At 34.2% G+C, this 18,610-nt stretch overlaps 1 non-coding gene across 1 annotated transcript; it reads right to left on the bottom strand.

Moving 5' to 3' along the window:
• Positions 1–2,871: 2,871 nt before the first annotated feature.
• LOC133092815 (small nucleolar RNA SNORA25) lies at positions 2,872–2,998 on the bottom strand. Its single transcript, XR_009701170.1, has one exon. It is a non-coding gene; the product is annotated as a small nucleolar RNA SNORA25 (small nucleolar RNA).
• Between the last annotated feature and the right edge of the window lie 15,612 nt (positions 2,999–18,610).

Below are 18,610 nucleotides of genomic sequence, written 5' to 3'. Positions count from 1 at the left end.
TGAGTGAATTAGAGTCACTAGGTTTATTGTAAGCAAGCCTGTAGGGGAAAAAAACCCTGATGTATTCTATCTAACAAGCAAACTGAAGCCACTTATATAGGAAAGTTATAGGAAAAGATATCAGCTCTTTCATAGTTGATATTACAAGTATGGTAGGTAAAATCAGCTTCCAGTGAACAACTGAATTTACAATTTTAAATGAAAAGGCAGGTATTTCACACAAACATTTTAACATGTAGTGTTCTATAATGAATATTTAATAATTTCACAGTCACAAGTCAACAGCCCTTGGGACTTTAAAAATAAATGATTCAATATTACAGGAAAGATCTTTGGCCTTTGTAGCCAATAGATTTAAAGAAAAATTCAAATTTATGATAATTAGATTAAAATAAACATATATTTAACTTAAATATTTTGGTAACTGATACATAAATATTCACTAATCTTTTTTTTTTTTTTCTGTCTAAACAGATGTAATGACTTGCTCAGGGCTTGTCTTAAAGCACCTAGACTCTCCTATTCTTTCAAGAGTCTTCATTAAACTGTCAGCTGATGCTTGTAGCCTCTGGCTTCAGCTATATTTTCTACCAGGATTAAATTAAAGAATATGAAGCTTTATATTGTTTTTCTTTCCACGTTGGCAGGGTCCCATAACTAAGTATGAAAAGAATTAAAGTGCAGAAACAGACATGATTTTTCTATCACATTCTATCTCTTTACCATAGTGTATAAAACACTTCTGGTATTTTGTAATATATATACACACATATTTTAAGTGTATATTTTTGTAATCAGTTTATATCATCTGAATGAACTTTCTCATTTTGTGTTTTAAATTTAAATTTGCTTGAAAGGGTGATTTAGTTCATCATAAATTAAGAATGTCAAGTAGTTGATCACAAATGTACTCAAAATGTCCTTCAGGATATCTAACACTGACCCAAAGGGTTTACCACAATTTATGCATATTATAATATACTCTGATTAAATCTTTCAAGTCTAGTCTCTAATAGATATTTATCTCTGAAGTTTCTATCAATAGACTTAATCACTCACTAGTGATCTCGCCCTTCTCTGATCTTCTCTAATGCTTATCATTCATACCAGTTTTTAAATGTTAACCAGTCTTTGCTAGGACAGGTTCTGTCCCTCTAACCAGACTGGAAGTACTCTGAGGGCAAGAGTGCCTTACTTTTTCATAACCCCATTTGTAGATAGTAATAGGTCATTCATGTAACAAAGGTTCATCAATTTTTTTTACAAATTGATGATAATGAAAAAAGAGAAGAGGAGAAAGAGAAGAAAGGAAGGGGAAGAAGTAGAAATTTAGGAACTGTATTATTATAAGGATATTGCAAAGTAAAAGTGCAATTCGTAAAATTCAGAACATAGGAAAGTAAGACTCTAGTTGATTATTTGGGGAAGCTGATAAAATATAGCAGCAAATTGGTCAAAATAGCTCAAATTGCTAAAGCAATAGTCATAGTTCACTTGGCTGTGTTTATTTCACATATAATTTTCTGGACCCCAGACTGAGTTTTTCACAATCAAAACAGAATAGCATAATGAAAGGGATGGTACTGAATACTCTGCAATCAATCCTTTAAACAGGTCCTGAGCTGTGGAATGAGTGAACACTCAACTTTCCCTAACTTCAAATGGTCAATTCTGTCCTTTTAACACAGTCTGCCTTAAAAGCAAAGCACTGTATTACTACTGATGTCATTATTGCCAGTTTTAAAGAGATTAACCAAAGCAGGTATTTATTCATTCTCATATGTGAAACATTTATTAATAATACATTTCCAATAATTTTGATCTAAACCCTGAAATTCAAATGTTACATAAAACAAAATTCTCGATATAATAGTGATGATAATACATTCAGTGGAAACAGGGTACATTAGATTAGAGCAAAGAAATCTTTAGTTTTACCCTCAGTACTGCCACTAACTAACCACTAGGACCGGATTTCCTTTACACATATGAACCTGGTATGATACACAAATATTTTAATTCTAATATAATATAGGAAGCAGAGGAAGGAAGGAGGGTAAAGGGAGGGAATGGGAAATAGAATGCACTAGATTAAAAGGCAGTAAAACCTTAGTCCTGGTTTCAGCATTGCCACTAACTCATTAATGTGACCTTGCCAAGTCACTTAAACTTTCCAGACCATAATGCCTCAACATAAAATGATGGCATTGGAGGATGTATTCTCAAAGGTTTCCACAAATTTTAAAATTCTATGCCTTGCTAAATTAATCAAAGTTAAATCATTAGCTGTACTGCCACAAGATTCTTACATCCTAAGGCAAATGACTTGTTTCCCTTATAACCAGAACAGACAAAAACCTGCATTTTTAAATTTTCTCATATCTAAGTAGTTTCATCAGAAGACAAGAATAAGCAGTGCTACTCTGAATAAAGAGAATTACTCATATGAACAACTTTCTGAATTAGATAGCTATTTTGATTTCAATAGTTAACAAATTTAGATTGGTAGTTTTCCACGATTTTTTTTTCAACATTAGAAGTATGAGGTAAAAATTTTTTTCTTGAAAGTCAATTACTGAAGCATTTTAATAAATATGAATATTGTCCTAAAGCAATACTCCTAATGGATAGTTAGTTACTATCAGTTCATAAACCATCAAAGGCTCTTTGCAACTGAAGATTGTTACCTACCTAGTAAAAATGCTTTAAAGGAACTCTAAAATGGTTTGAGGTATTGAAAAGTTGAGTAGTATGACATGGCATTTACTGTTTTTTAATAACTCTACCATTTTCTTTTTTTTTTATTTTTAAAGTTGGAAGATATTTACATTTATTTTTACTTTCCCACATCACCAATCATGGATATGAGTGGCTTGTATCTCCATCCGGAAAACATAGCACTATCAAGTTACTATTATATCCAGTGGAGAACTCAATCTTTGGTCACAGCGTAAAGAGCTCCTGGATTTGGTCCCATCAGCCCTCTTTGAAATGACCTACTCTACCATTTTCTTACCAGATGATGCAGAACCAATCATAGCTATTATAACAATTTAATCATGAAAACAAAAATGATGACTAAGTTGTAATATAGCCTGACCAATTGTCTACAGTTTACAAAGCCAGATTTAATAGTAGTTTTTTTTTTGTTGTTTTTTTTTAACACTTTTGAGGGCATACCTATATTCTTCAAAAGATAGTGTGGTGGAGACTGCTAATTGGTTTTAAGATCCTAATTTTTAGCTGGGCCCCTTATAGCTGAATATAGCCATGTATCTATAAGCACTGGCTTAATAAAGAGAATTGTTATCTGATTACAAAAGCAACTTTCTATAGCAAATTTGGGGGGTCTTTCCTTCAGAAGAAGAGGGAATACCCTTTCCTCTCCACCCTCACCCCTGCGATCTGGTACATGGAAATGTATGTGATGTCTGGAATAGCCCTCTTGAACTAGGGGGGTGAGGACCACGTGACCAGGATTGCTAAATGCTAAGCTGGTTGAAGCCCATGTTCCTAGTGACTTCATGGGTCCTCTGTAAGAGCCCTAGACTGCCTATCTCTTTTATGTGAGAGAGGAAGAAATTTCTGTATCTATTTTGAGTTTTCTTTTACAGGCAGCTGAGCCTACTCTTAATCAACAGAGGCATTGCTAAGATTAGGCAGTTGTTTTAGTTCTCATTAAAATTCTACATAAAAAATAATATCTTAAAGAATCATGAAAAATCAATATATACACCATTAGATAATGCCCTTTGGGAAAAAACTATATAACTTTAAAAAATTTTTTGTAGATGTTATGATTTATGTGTGAATATACTGGGAGAAAAAAATCATAAGTGGAAATGCTAGATATTGTAGGAAGTGTATGCCTCAATAAAAATATCCAAAGTTCATTTTAATCCTACATATTTAGCACATAATTTAGAAATAATACTTAGAGTGAATTTTTTTTCAGTTTTCTAATTGGAACCACTATGAAAATATACCAGCAATGAACATATAGAACTAATTAATAACTGTACACTAAATTAAAGATTATGTAATAGGACTCCCAAAACTAAAACTGTTTGATGAATGATTTTGTTTTTCCGTCTTCTCCCTCCATTGCTGGGGACTGAAACTTAAATTCTTTGTTACTGTGCATTCTTTGTTACTGATTAATGTGTGCAGGCATTCTCACTGTTTCTGCTTGTTCCTCTTGTCTTAACCACAGAAACCCAAGGCCATGAAGTCAACAAAGCAAGAATTATCAAAAGAAGGAACATTCTGACTGGGACCCGAGGGCCGAAAAAAACAGAGATAATGTCATGGAAAGAACTAGCCTCAACAAAACAATCAACTATATGTGACAATGGTCACACTGAAACCCCAAAACTTTTCTTTAAATACACCTGCTTTCTCTTAGAAGGCAGGACCGGTAGTTCTTAAGACGTTAGTCTGCTACCCTCCTCATTTTCTGGCAAATCAATAAAATTTCTCTTTCCTTTACTCTCAAACCCTTGCCCTTGTTATTCTCATTCAGCATCGAGGACACAGACCAAATTTTCAGTAACAATTTCTCTGCTACCATATAGAAAAGAAACTAAAGAAAGATCCACTTAAGAGGAATAAAATCAACACACAAACATTTTGAAATAATTTATATGCAAATACAATAGAATTCAAATTAAGTATTTACTAATAGATTAGATTATACATATAAAAATTTCTTATTTTTAAAATGGTGCCTACTAATGATAAAAAATTAAAACCCAAGTACAATATAAATAATGTAATCAGCACTTACTATGAACCAGCCAGCAAACCTACCTTTTTTATAACACTTAAAATGTCCTATCAAATAGATCCTATTAACAGCCCCATTTTAAAATATGAGGAATCTGGGGCTCATTTCTCAAATTCTCTGGATATGAGTGAAGTGGGAGAGAGTGGAAAAGCTACTGGAGTGCCTATGTCTGTCTTATCAAAAAAGGTTAACTCTTAATGATTAGATTATGCTACCTATAAGGGCCTCAATAATAACAAAACTCAATATATATAGTTTTCCCCACCTCCAAGATCATCTTGCACTTGGCTAATACATAGAGAGTAACTATAATCACAGCTATATAGAAATGTGCCTTTAATGAATTTAAATTGAATTGAAACCACAAAAAGTTTCAGTTACTTTAAGAATTTCTAAAAATCTATGATTTGTGATTTTCCTCAAACATATATTGCATTACCCATTGTTAAGATGTTGGTATCTGCATTTCAATTCAAACTGGTTATTTTCTATTTGCCTCTCATATGCAGTAACACAGTAACTATTACAACTGTATTTCCTGAACAAATATAAACCCAAAGAGAAACCCATTAGTGTAGATGGAAGTAAAAAGTGAAAGGTCTAAGAAAATGATCATTTTTAACTAGAAAATATAAGTTTTAGATAATGTGTAGAATGTTGAATTGAGCAGGGGTTCTGACCTCTGACGTGAATAGGCTCATTTTATGTTCTACACAGAAACAAGAAAAGGAAATTTATTAAAATGTTTCAGGACATGTTCTAGCCAGTGCAAAAAAATAACATTTATGGGAGAAATTAGATGTTATGGTAGGGATCAGTGAAACTTGATTTTGTACCATTTTAGGTGCCCAGAATATAGTAAATTTTGTTTTCTTAAACTTTAAGTGTGACTGATATCATTAGGTTCTTAAGATATTCATTAACTGGTATTCTAAGTTTAGGATTTAATTTTTAAAGTCACTATTTTTATGGAATATGATAGCACACATCTCTTAACTAAGTTTCTAGTGAATTGGAACTGACTGAGCAATTCAGCACTTTACAAAAGGCATGACTTTAAAAAAAATCAAATCAGAAGCCAGATTTTTACTAGTTATCATCTTCATTTTAAAAAATCAACCTATGTGTTGAAATAGCCTTATATGAAAATTATTTAAAAGAGATTTCTAGGTGTGACAGAGTTACTCTAATATTGTTTAATGTATTTGTTCTGTTTACACCCCTGTTTAATATCTTCTGTGATATAACAATAGAATCCCATAGTGACCTGCAGCACCATTACCAATTTAGCATTTGTAGGCAGTGTTGGTTGTACTGATAATATCAATGTTCTCACTTAAATTTAGCAACAACTGAATTAAGAACCATTTGAGTAAAATGCTATTTTTCTAAATGACCACTAATAATAAAACACTTGTTCATAACAACATTACAGAAAACATTCAGGATCAAATTCCCAATATCTTTATAATGTAGATATTTGTCTACTTTACTGATTTTCTCCTACTGGTTATTGTTAAATGCAGAAAGTTCATTTTACCACATTTCACAAATTATATAGGTCATAGTACGCTCTCTACCAGGCATTCAAAAGAGCTGTAACTTCAAAAAATACGTCATTTTATAAAAGAATGTGGCCAAGAGAGTCAAGATTACAACCTCAAAAACTGAATGATTAATCTACATTTATCATCATCATAAACTGACAGATGGAAAATATCTTGAGCATCTTTTATTCATGAAGAAACATCAAATCATATCTAGCTTTTCTGTTTTTAAAATCTGAATTGAATAAATTGAGCATTGGTACTATTCCTACTATCATTTAACTATTGATGTTCTCATAATATTTGTAGGTACTCTTTTATACTGTGAAAGCTTAGAATGTTCTATAAGATGCTCCTCTATCATTGTTGAGATTATACCTAACTTTCTGTTACTTTAAGTTTCTGCCGAAATTTAAATTTCTAATGCAAACTTCCATAAAAACCTAAAAATAACTACAAAAATTATATCATAAAGATAACCATGAATGTTATATTTCCAGCTTGCTATAACTACCTGGAATATTACTAAATTAATACTCCAATACAAATACACTTTGCATAAACACACAGAAAAATTCACAAATAATATTCTTAATTTTTGAACTAAATCTTCCTCCTTTACTTTCTCACTTTTAATAGGGACATGGTTTTTAATAGTAATAACTAACATTTACTAGCTGGTCAGCACAATTCTAAGTACTTTAAGCATATTAACTCAGTGAACTAAGTTAGCAGAATTTAGTTAGTAACTAAGTCAGTGAATCTTCACAATAAACACAAAGAAAGTATTATTATTTTCTACATCATCATTATCAGATGGGGAAACAGAGACACAGAAAACTTAAATAGCTTGCCTAAAGGCATACAGGTTTACTTAGTGAAATTTAAATTTGAATACGGGGATCATAGTTTGAGTCTTCAGTGCTAATCACTATTCTACAATGCCTCTTAATTTTACAATAAGAAAATAAAAACTCAGTTATAAAAAGAGGCAACTGACAGTGAGCCACAGTAGTGGGGACCATGAAAACTGGAGAAAATATGATTCACTGAAAGCGGCAGCTGCTAAGTAGCTCCAGCCAACTGTAGCCAGTAGAAATGTATTGGGTTGGGATTTTATTTTACTCACTTACAAACTAATTAGTTAGCCAGTTACTATTTCATGATGCTGCCAAGAACAATGAGATTCCTGGGTCAGAGACAAAGAACTTTGTAACTCAAGGCATGGCAAACAGCCCTATCATCAGCATATTTCTGTCAGTTCCCTTTCCTTGTCATGTGATGGGTCCTGGCCCAGACAAACACGTGCGGTTTCAAAATGATGCATGCATACAAAAGGAAGCTATTCTATCATTAAAGAGCCCTATTTTATACTCCCATAATTACACAGATTAAGTGACATTTTTCAGAGTTGTGCTTTATAAATCAATAAATTTCAGACTTATTTAGAATTAGCAGCCTTGACAGACCAGGTACATACTGCTATAAAAGCATTTCATGGGTAAGGGCCCTGTCTGGTAAATACCACTAATGTGATTGCAAGGATGTCTGCTTTTAACATGTTTATAAGGAGATTTGACCAGAAGAAAAATCATATGATCACATTAACAGATGCAGAAAAAGCATTTGACAAAATCCAACACCTATTCATGATAAAAACTCGCAGCAGACTAGGAATAAACAAGAAATTGCCAAACTTCATAAACATTTACAAAATCCCCTATAGCTAACATTGTACTTAATGGTGGGAAACTATATGCTTCTTCTTGTGATCAGGAACAAGAGATGGATGTTCCTACTCACCATTCTTATTCAATAGTGTATTGGAAGTGCTAGTTAATGCAATAAAAGAAAAGAAAACTAAGTAAAGGTATACTGATTGAAAAAGAAGAAACAAAATGGCCTTTTTGGGAACATAACTGTCTATGTAGAAAATCCCAAAGAATCAACTAATAGCAAGGCTACAAGATACAAAATTTATATACAAAAGTCGGTTGCTTACCTATATCCAAGGAATGAACTATTGGAATTAGAAATTAAAAACACAATGTTATTTGCATTAGCACTCAAAAATATGAAATACTTAGGTATAATTCTAACAAATATATACAAGAGTTATACAAGGAAAACTACAAAATTCTGATGAAAGAAATTAAAGCTGATATAAATAAATGGAGAAACATTCCAAGTTAACTGATAGTAAGACAATATTATTAAGATGTCAATTCTTCCAAAAAGGGCTATAGATTCAATGCATTCCCAATCAAAATCCTGGAAATCTATTTTGTGGATATAGAAAAACTGATCCTAAGGTTTATATGGAAAAGCAAAAAGACCTATAATAACCTAGACAATACTGAAGAAGAACAAAGTTGGAGTACTAACACTACCAGACTTTAAGACTAACTATAATGCTAGTTATCAAGACAATGTGATATTGGCAAAAGAATAAATAGATCAATGGAACACAATAAATAGCCCAAAAATGCTCCCACGCAAATATAACCTAATGATCTTTGGCAAAGGAGCAAAGGTAATTCAGTGGAGAGAGGATACCCCTTTCAACAAATGAATCTGGAACAAATAGACATCCATATTCAAAACAATGTAATCTAGACAGAGACTTTATACCTTTTACAAAAACTAATTAAAAATGGAACATAGACATCAATGTAAAACACGAAACTATGCAATCTCTAGAAGATAACATAGGAGAAAAATCTAGGCAAACTTGCATTTGGCAATGATTTTAGGTATAATACCACCAGCACAATCCATGAGAAAAAAATTGATAAGTTGGACTTCATTAGAAACTAAAAATGTCTACTCTGTGAAAGATGCTGTTAGGAGGATGAAAAGACATGACAGACTCAGAGAAAATATTTGCAAAACACATATCTAATAGAGAAAGGACTTGTATCCAAAACGTACAAAGAAACGCAACAATTTTAAAAAACTACAAAATGGGCAAAAGATCTGAATAGACACCTCACCAGAGAAGAGATACAGATGGAAAATAAGCATATGAAAAGATGCCCAAAATTATGTCATTAGGGAATTGCAAATTAAAACAACAATGGGATACCACTGCATACCTATTAGTATGGCTAAAATACAGAACACTGACAACACCAAATGCTGGTAAGAATGTGGAGCAACAGACATTTATTCATTGCTGGTGGGAATGAAAAATGGTAAAATCACTTTAGAAGTCATCTTGACTTCTAAATATATTTACTACAAAGTAAATATATTCTTGTCTTAATATCTAGCAATCTCACGTCTATTTATCCAAATAAGCTGAAGACTTTCATCCACACAAAGACCTATACACAAATGTTTATAGCAACTTGATTCATATTTGCCAAAAGAAGTCAAAACATGTAACCAAGATGTGATTCAGTGAGTGAATGGATAAACTATGGAACATCCATACAATGGAGATGGAATATTATTCAGCAATATAAAGAAATGTGCTATCAAGCTATGAAAAGAAATGGAGGAATCTCACATGCATCTTATACGGTGAAAGAAGTCAGTCTGAAAAGCTACACACTGTGTGACTCAAACTATATGTCATTCTTGAAAAGACAAAACTATAAAGACAGTAAAAAGATCAATGATTGCCAGGGGCTCAAAGAGGGAAGGATGAATATGTGGAGCAGAGGGCTTTTTTAAGGCAGTGAAAGTATTCTGTATGATACTGAATTTGTAAAAACCCACAGAATTGTATAACACAGAAAAATGAATATTGATGTAAACTGTGGACTTTAGTTAATGTATTAATATTGGGTCATCAGTTATAACAAATTTACACATATGTAAGATGTTAAGAATGGCTGAAACTGTGTATGGGCAGGGGGAGAGTATATGGGAACTCTCTACTTTTAGCACAATTTTTCTGTAAACCTAAACCTGTTCTAAAAAATATAATCTTTTTTTAAAAAAAAGGTAAGGAAAATGGTCTGGCTGATAGAGTGTATAACATACACAAGGAAGAATAGTACTAGGTCAAGCCATATGAAATTGCCAATATTTAACCTTTGTTGACCTACAAAATTTGTAATTTTATATGGTTCAGCCTGAATTGGAGATGAGGTCAGAGAGTGATGATTGTCCGGAAGAAAGAACAGAAGAAAAAGCATGTTATTTATTTTAGATAACAGCACTCAGTCCTTATAAGCACTCCTTACAAAATAAAAGTCCACTGAGTGCTCTCATGTTTCAGATAGAGTGTGTTGTCTGAAAACCATTAATACTGGGTTACTTAAAGTTTTCTTCTCCTTGGAAGATCTGTGTGTCCTCAAAGATTCTCTTTTCCTTTTTCTTTTTTTCCCCCCTTTTATCTTATCAAAGACTTTGGACTCAAATGTCGTTGATTTTTGTTGTCCATTCATTTTTTTGCCCCACTCCTTAGGGCATTAAATGTTGTTTAGAAGTTCTCTGGGCATAGTTGGGGCTTGCCAACCTAATCTTGTGTCCAGGATGATGTGGCTTAGCCACTTCATTAGCAAAACTTTGAAGTCAGTACCTTTAAGTTCCTTTTGTTTTTGCTTTTTTGTTAGGATTGTTCTATTCCTCAGAGAAGACTCTTTTATTTTCCTGCCTGGAAGTTAGAATCCTGGATGCCAACCTTCTAGAAATAAGCTGGGAGAAGAAGGCTGGTAGTCTCAAGGTTCAGTGAATATTTATTCACTTACTCCCCTGACCCTCTTTTCATGGTACATGACTCCTTCTCTTTTAATTTTGATGTTAAATTCATTGGTTGGCAAATAATAGTTTTATTTCCGTGATGATTTTTAAATCATAATTTTAAATTATGTTTTAGTTAGCTGAGGATCTTTTTTACCCCATTAGATGAAATAAATCAGAGTGGTAAATGCATTGCACTTAGGTTTATAAATTGATATTTACTTTTTCTCTAAAATTATTTTATATGTCTAATTTCCCAAGTGGAAATTTTCATTTTCTCTCAAATTACATATTTAACATTTTAATATGGTTTCTAATTTAAGTCCAGAACAAAGGGAACAAATGAAAGTATATGCATGAAATCTTAAGATTCCCGGTCTTTCCTTCCACCAGCCTGTGCAGAATGGGAGAGGGGTTTGGGGATGAGTCTACTTCTTAAAAAATTAGCAGTGACAAGGTGAGAATTAAAAAGGGATCTTCTGACTATATTATAACATGCAAAGAAAAAATTGATGTATTTTCTGAAATTACTTTGTACTAAGCCACTATCTTTTTAATAATACACTTGTCTTTTTTATCTCTCAATTCAATTGTGAACACCTTAGAGGCTAATCTACTCATGTATCCTCATAATATGTAGCTTAATTCTTTGCATGCTATAGATGCTCAATGAAAGAATAAAATTAGAGAGCATATTAAAGAGTTAAATTAGGTAATTTTCTAGTATCCTTCAAGTCCCAAATTTATAATCTAAAAGCAATTTTCATATGACATATATGTAAACATTAAGTTGTTCAAGTTAGCAATCTAATACTTCTGGGTTTAATTTGTATCCTTTATGCAAATATTAGAGAATAATTTGAGCCAATATTCATTTAAAATTCAAATGAAGAAAATATTTAATAAATTTCTAAAACTTAGTTTAGCCAAATTATGATAATTAAAAATTTTGAAAATCTGCTATTTGTACCAAGTTGTTAAGTAGATTATACAAAATATAATTGGAATTATAAATACGCATCAAAAATCTTAAATATAATTAAGTTCAATTAGGGCAAGTGGACTAATTGAGAAAATAAATGTATAAATAGAAAACTGTTAGATTTCTAATAAAATAGACCAATTCGGAGTTTTTGAAATGACAATGGTGCTCACGTTTTTAATAGGATAATATAAGAACTTATTTATGTCTAATAGGTATCAGATTATTTTAAAATACAGGAGATGTATATGTATGTGTATAGACACACACACACACACACACAATGGAATACTACTAACCATAAAAAAAGAAGGAAACTTTGCCATTTGCAACAACATGGATGGACGTGGAGGACATTATGCTAAGTGAAATAAGTCACTTGAGAAAGACAAATACTGTATGATACCACTTATATGTGAAATCCAAAAAAACCACAATAACTATAGAATATAACAAAAAAGAAACAGACTCACAGATAAAAGAAACAAACTAGTGGTTGCCAGTGGGGAGAGGGAGGGGGGAGGGGCAAAATAGGGGACAGGGATTAGAGGTACAAACTATTATGTATAAAATAAGCTAGACGGAGAGGAACCAAGATGGCGGAGTAGAAGGATGTGCTCTCACTCCCTCTTGTGAGAACACCAGAATCACAACTAGCTGCTGGACAATCATCGACAGGAAGACACTGGAACTCACCAAAAAAGATACCCCATATCCAAAGACAAAGGAGAAGCCACATTGAGATGGTAGGAGGGGCGCAATCACAGTAAAATCAAAGCCCATAAACTGCTAGGTGGGTGACTCACAGACTGGAGAACACTTAGACCACAGAAGTCCACCCAGTGGAGTGAAGGTTCTGAGTCCCACGTCAGGCTTCCCAACCTGGGGGTCTGGCAATGGGAGGAGGAATTCCTAGAGAATCAGACTTTGAAGGCTAGTGGGAATTGATTGCAGGACTTCAACAGGACTGGGGGAAACAGAGACTCCACTCATGGAGGGCACACACAAAGTACTGTGTGCATCGGGACCCAGGGGAAGGAACAGTGACCCCAGGGGAGACTGAACCAGACCTACATGCTAGTGTTGGAGGGTCTCCTGCAGAGGTGGGGGGGCGGGGGCAGGGGCTGTGGCTCACCGTGGGGACAAGTACACTGGCAACAGAAGTTCTGGGAAGTACTCCTTGGCTTGAGCCCTCCCACAGTCTGTCATTAGCCCCACCAAAGAGCCCAGATAGGCTCCAGTGTTGGGTTGCCGCAGGCCAAACAACCAACAGGGAGGGAACCCAGCCCCACCTATCAAAAGTCAAGTGGATTAAAGTTTTACTAAGCTCTGCCCACCAGAGAAACAGTCAGTTCTACCCACCACCAGTCCCGCCCATCAAGCCTCTTAGATAGCCTCATCCACCAGAGGGCAGAGAGAAGAAGCAAGAAGAACTACAACCCTGCAGCCTGTGGAATGAAAACCACATTCAAAGAAAGATAGACAAGATGAAAAGCCAGAGGGCTATGTACCAGATGAGGGAACAAGATAAAACCCAAGAAAAACAACTAAATGAAGTGGAGATAGGCAACCTTCCAGAAAAAGAATTCAGAATAATGATAGTGAAAATGATCAAGGACCTCGGAAAAACAATGGAGGCAAAGATTGAGAAGATGCAAGGAATGTTTAACAAAGACCTAGAAGAATTAAAGAACAAACAAACAGAGATGAACAATACAGTAACTGAAATGAAAACTACACTAGAAGGAATCAATAGCAGAATAACTGAGGCAGAAGAACGGATAAGTGACCTGGAAGACAATATGGTGGAATTCACTGCTGCAGAACAGAATAAAGAAAAAAGAATGAAAAGAAATGAAGACAGCCTAAGAGACTTCTGGGACAACATTAAATGGAACAACATTCGCATTATAGGTCCCAGAAGGAGAAGAGAGAGAGAAAGGACCCGAGAAAATATTTGAAGAGATTATAGTCAAAAACTTCCCTAACATGGGAAAGGAAATAGCCACCCAAGTCCAGGAAGCGCAGCGAGTCCCATACAGGATAAACCCAACGAGAAACACACCGAGACACATAGTAATCAAATTGGCAAAAATTAAAGACAAAGAAAAACTATTGAAAGCAGCAAGGGAAAAATGAAAAATAACATACAAGGGAACTCCCATAAGGTTAACAGCTGATTTCTCAGTAGAAACTCTACAAGCCAGAAGGGAGTGGCATGATATACTTAAAGTGATGAAAGGGAAGAACCTACAAGCAAGATTCCTCTACCCAGCAAGGATCTCATTCAGGTTCGATGGAGAAATCAAAAGCTTTACAGACAAGCAAAGGCTAAGAGAATTCAGCACCACCAAACCAGCTCTACAACAAATGCTAAAGGAACTTCTCTAAGTGGGAAGCACAAGAGAAGAACAGGATCTACAAAAACAAACTGAAAACAATTAAGAAAATGGTAATAGGAACATACATATCAATAATTATCTTAAACGTTAAAATGTTAATGGATTAAATGCTCCAACCAAAAGACACAGGCCTGCTGAATGGATACAAAAATAAGATCCATATATATGCTGTCTACAAGAGACCCACTTCAGACCTAGGGACACATACAGACTGAAAGTGAGGGGATGGAAAAAGACAATCCATGCAAATGGAAATCAAAAGAAAGCTGGAGTGGCTATACTCATATCAGATAAAATAGACTTTAAAATGAAGAATGTTACAAGAGACAAGGAAGGACACTACATAATGATCAAGGGATCAATCCAAGAAGAAGAGATAACAATTATAAATATATATGCACCCAACATAGGAGGACCTCAATACAAAAGGCAACTGCTAACAGCTATAAAAGAGGAAATCGACAGTAAAACAATCATAGTGGGGGACTTTAACACCTCACTTACACCAATGGGCAGATCATCCAAAATGAAAATAAATAAGGAAACAGAAGCTTTAAAAGACACAATAGACCAGATAGATTTAATTGATATTTATAGGACATTCCATCCAAAAAGAGCAGATTATACTTTCTTCTCAAGTGCGCACGGTACATTCTCCAGGATAGATCACATCTTGGGTCACAAATCAAGCCTCAGTAAATTTAAGAAAACTGAAATCATATCAAGCATCTTTTCTGACCACAACGCTATGAGATTAGAAATAAATTACGGGGAAAAAAAACGTAAAAAACACAAACATATGGAGGCAAAACAATACGTTACTAAATAACTGAGAGATCACTGAAGAAATCAAAGAGGAAATCAAAAAATACCTAGAGACAAATGACAATGAAAACACAACGATCCAAAACCTATGGGATGCAGCAAAAGCAGTTCTAAGACGGAAGTTTATAGCTATACAAGGCTACCTCAGGAAACAAGAAAAATCTCAAGTAAACAATCTAACTTTACACCTAAAGGAACTACAGAAAATAGAACAAACAAAACCCAAAGTTAGCAGAAGGAAAGAAATCATAAAGATCAGAGCGGAAATAAATGAAATAGAAACAAAGAAAACAATAGGAAAGATCAATAAAACTAAAAGCTGGTTCTTTGAGAAGATAAACAAAATTGATAAACCATTAGCCAGACTCATCAAGAAAAAGAGGGAGAGGACTCAAATCAATAAAATTAGAAATGAAAAAGGAGAACTTACAACAGACAACACAGAAATACAAAGCATCCTAAGAGAAAACTACAAGCAACTCTATGCCAATAAAATGGACAACCTGGAAGAAAGGAAAAATTCTTAGAAAGGTATAACCTACCAAGACTGAACCAGGAAGAAACAGAAAATATGAACACACTGATCACAAGTAATGATTGAAACTGTGATTAAAAATCTCCCAACAAACAGAAGTCCAGGACCAGATGGCTTCATGGGTGAATTCTATCAAACATTTAGAGAAGAGCTAACACCCATCCTTCTCAAACTCTTCCAAAAAATTGCAGAGGAAGGAACACTCCCAAACTCTTTCTATGAGGCCACCATCACCCTGATACCAAAACCAGAAAAGATGTCACAAAAAAAGAAAACTACAGGCTAATATTACTGATGAATATAGATGCAAAAATCCTCAACAGAATACTAGCAAACAGAATCCAACACCACATTAAAAGGATCATACACCATGATCAAGTGGGATTTATCCCAGGGATGCAAGAATTCTTCAATATACGCAAATCAATCAATGTGATACACCATATTAACAAATTGAAGAATGAAAACCATATAATCATCTCAATAGATGCAGAAAAAGCTTTTGACAAAATTCAACACCCATTTATGATAAAAACTCTCCAGAAAGTGGGCATAGAGGGAACCTACCTCAACATAATAAAGGCCATATAGGACAAACCCACAATAAACATCATTCTCAATGGTGAAAAACTGAAAGCATTTCCTCTAAGATCAGGAACGAGACAAGGATGTCCACTCTCACCACTATTATTCAACATAGTTTTGGAAGTCCTGGCCATGGCAATCAGAGAAGAAAAAGAAATAAAAGGAATACAAATTGGAAAAGATGAAATAAAACTGTCACTGTTTGCAGACGACATGATACTATACATAGAGAATCCTAAAAATGCCACCAGAAAACTACTAGAGCTAATCAATGAATTTGGTAAAGTTGCAGGATACAAAATTAATGCACAGCAATCTCTTGCATTCCTATACACTAATGATGAAAAATCTGAAAGAGAAATTAAGGAAACACTCCCATTTACCATTGCAACAAAAAGAATAAAATACCTAGGAATACACCTACCTAGGGAGACCAAAGACCTGTATGCAGAAAACTATAAGACACTGATGAAAGAAATTAAAGATGATACCAACAGATGGAGAGATATACCATGTTCTTGAATTGGTAGAATCAATATTGTGAAAATGACTATACTACCCAAAGCAATCTACAGATTCAATGCAATCCCTATCAAATTACCAATGGCATTTTTTACGGAACTAGAACAAATCATCTTAAAATTTGTATGGAGACACAAAAGACCCCGAATAGCCAAAGCAGTCTTGAGGGAAAAAAATGGAGCTGGAGGAATCAGACTCCCTGACTTCAGACTATACTACAAAGCTACAGTAATCATGACAATATGGTACTGGCACAAAAACAGAAACATAGATCAATGGAACAAGATAGAAAGCCCAGAGATAAACCCACACACCTATGGTCAACTAATCTATGATAAAGAGGCAAGGATATACAATGGAGAAAAGACAGTCTCTTCAATAAGTAGTGTTGGGAAAACTGGACAGCTACATGTAAAAGAATGAAATTAGAACACTCCCTAACACCATACACAAAAATAAACTCAAAATGGATTCAAGACCTAAACGTAAGACCGGACACTATAAAACTCTTAGAGGAAAACATAGGAAGAACACTTTTTGACATAAACCACAGCAAGATCTTTTTTGATCCACCTCCTAGAGTAATGGAAATAAAAACAAAAATAAACAAATGGGACCTAATGAAACTTCAAAGCTTTTGCACAGCAAAGGAAACCATAAAGAAGACAAAAAGACAACCCTCAGAATGGGAGAAAATATTTGCAAATGAATCAATGGACAAAGGATTAATCTCCAAAATTTATGAACAGCTCATGCAGCTCAATATGAAAGAAACAAACAACCCAATCCAAAAATGGGCAGAAGACCTAAATAGACATTTCTCCAAAGATCACATACAGATGGCCAAGAAGCACATGAAAAGCTGCTCAACATCACTAATTATTAGAGAAATGCAAATCAAAACTGCAAAGAGGTATCACCTCACATCAGTTAGAATGGGCATCATCAGAAAATCTACAAACAACAAATGCTGGAGAGGGTGTGGAGAAAAGGGAACCCTCTTGCACTGTTGGTGGGAATGTAAATTGATACAGCCACTAGGGAGAACAGTATGGACGTTCCTTAAAAAACTAAAAATAGAATTACCATATGATCCAGCAATCCCAGTATTGGGCATATACCCAGAGTAAACCATAATTCAAAAAGACTCATGCACTCCAATGTTCACTGCAGCACTATTTACAATAGCCAGGTCATGGAAGCAACCTAAATGCCCATTGACAGATGAATGGATAAAGAAGTTGTGGTACATATATACAATGGAATATTACTCAGCCATAAAAAGGAACGAAATTGAGTCATTTGTTGAGACGTGGATGGATCTAGAGATTGTCATACAGAGTGAAGAAAGTGAGAAAGAGAAAAGCAAATAATGTATATTAGCGCATGTATGTGGAACCTAGGAAAATGGTAAAGATGAACCGGTTTGCAGGGCAGAAGTTGAGACACAGATGTAGAGAACAAACGTATGGACACCAAGGGGGGAAAACCACGGTGGGGTGGGGATGGTGGTGTGCTGAATTGGGCGATTGGGATTGACATGTATACAATGATGTGTATAAAATTGATGACTAATAAGAACCTGCAGTATAAAAAAACAAACAACAACAAAAACAACTAATACTAAACTTTCTTTGGGTTATTTGTGTGGAAATATGTTCATATAAATGTTTCAGACATTACATGAAATTTCTGAAAACCTTATATGTTCTGGTATAATGTTATAAGTCATAA

The sequence above is a fragment of the Eubalaena glacialis genome, chromosome 5 (genome assembly GCF_028564815.1).
Source record: "Eubalaena glacialis isolate mEubGla1 chromosome 5, mEubGla1.1.hap2.+ XY, whole genome shotgun sequence".
NCBI classification, from domain to species: domain Eukaryota; kingdom Metazoa; phylum Chordata; class Mammalia; order Artiodactyla; family Balaenidae; genus Eubalaena; species Eubalaena glacialis.
This window is presented reverse-complemented; position numbering and strand designations above follow the sequence as displayed.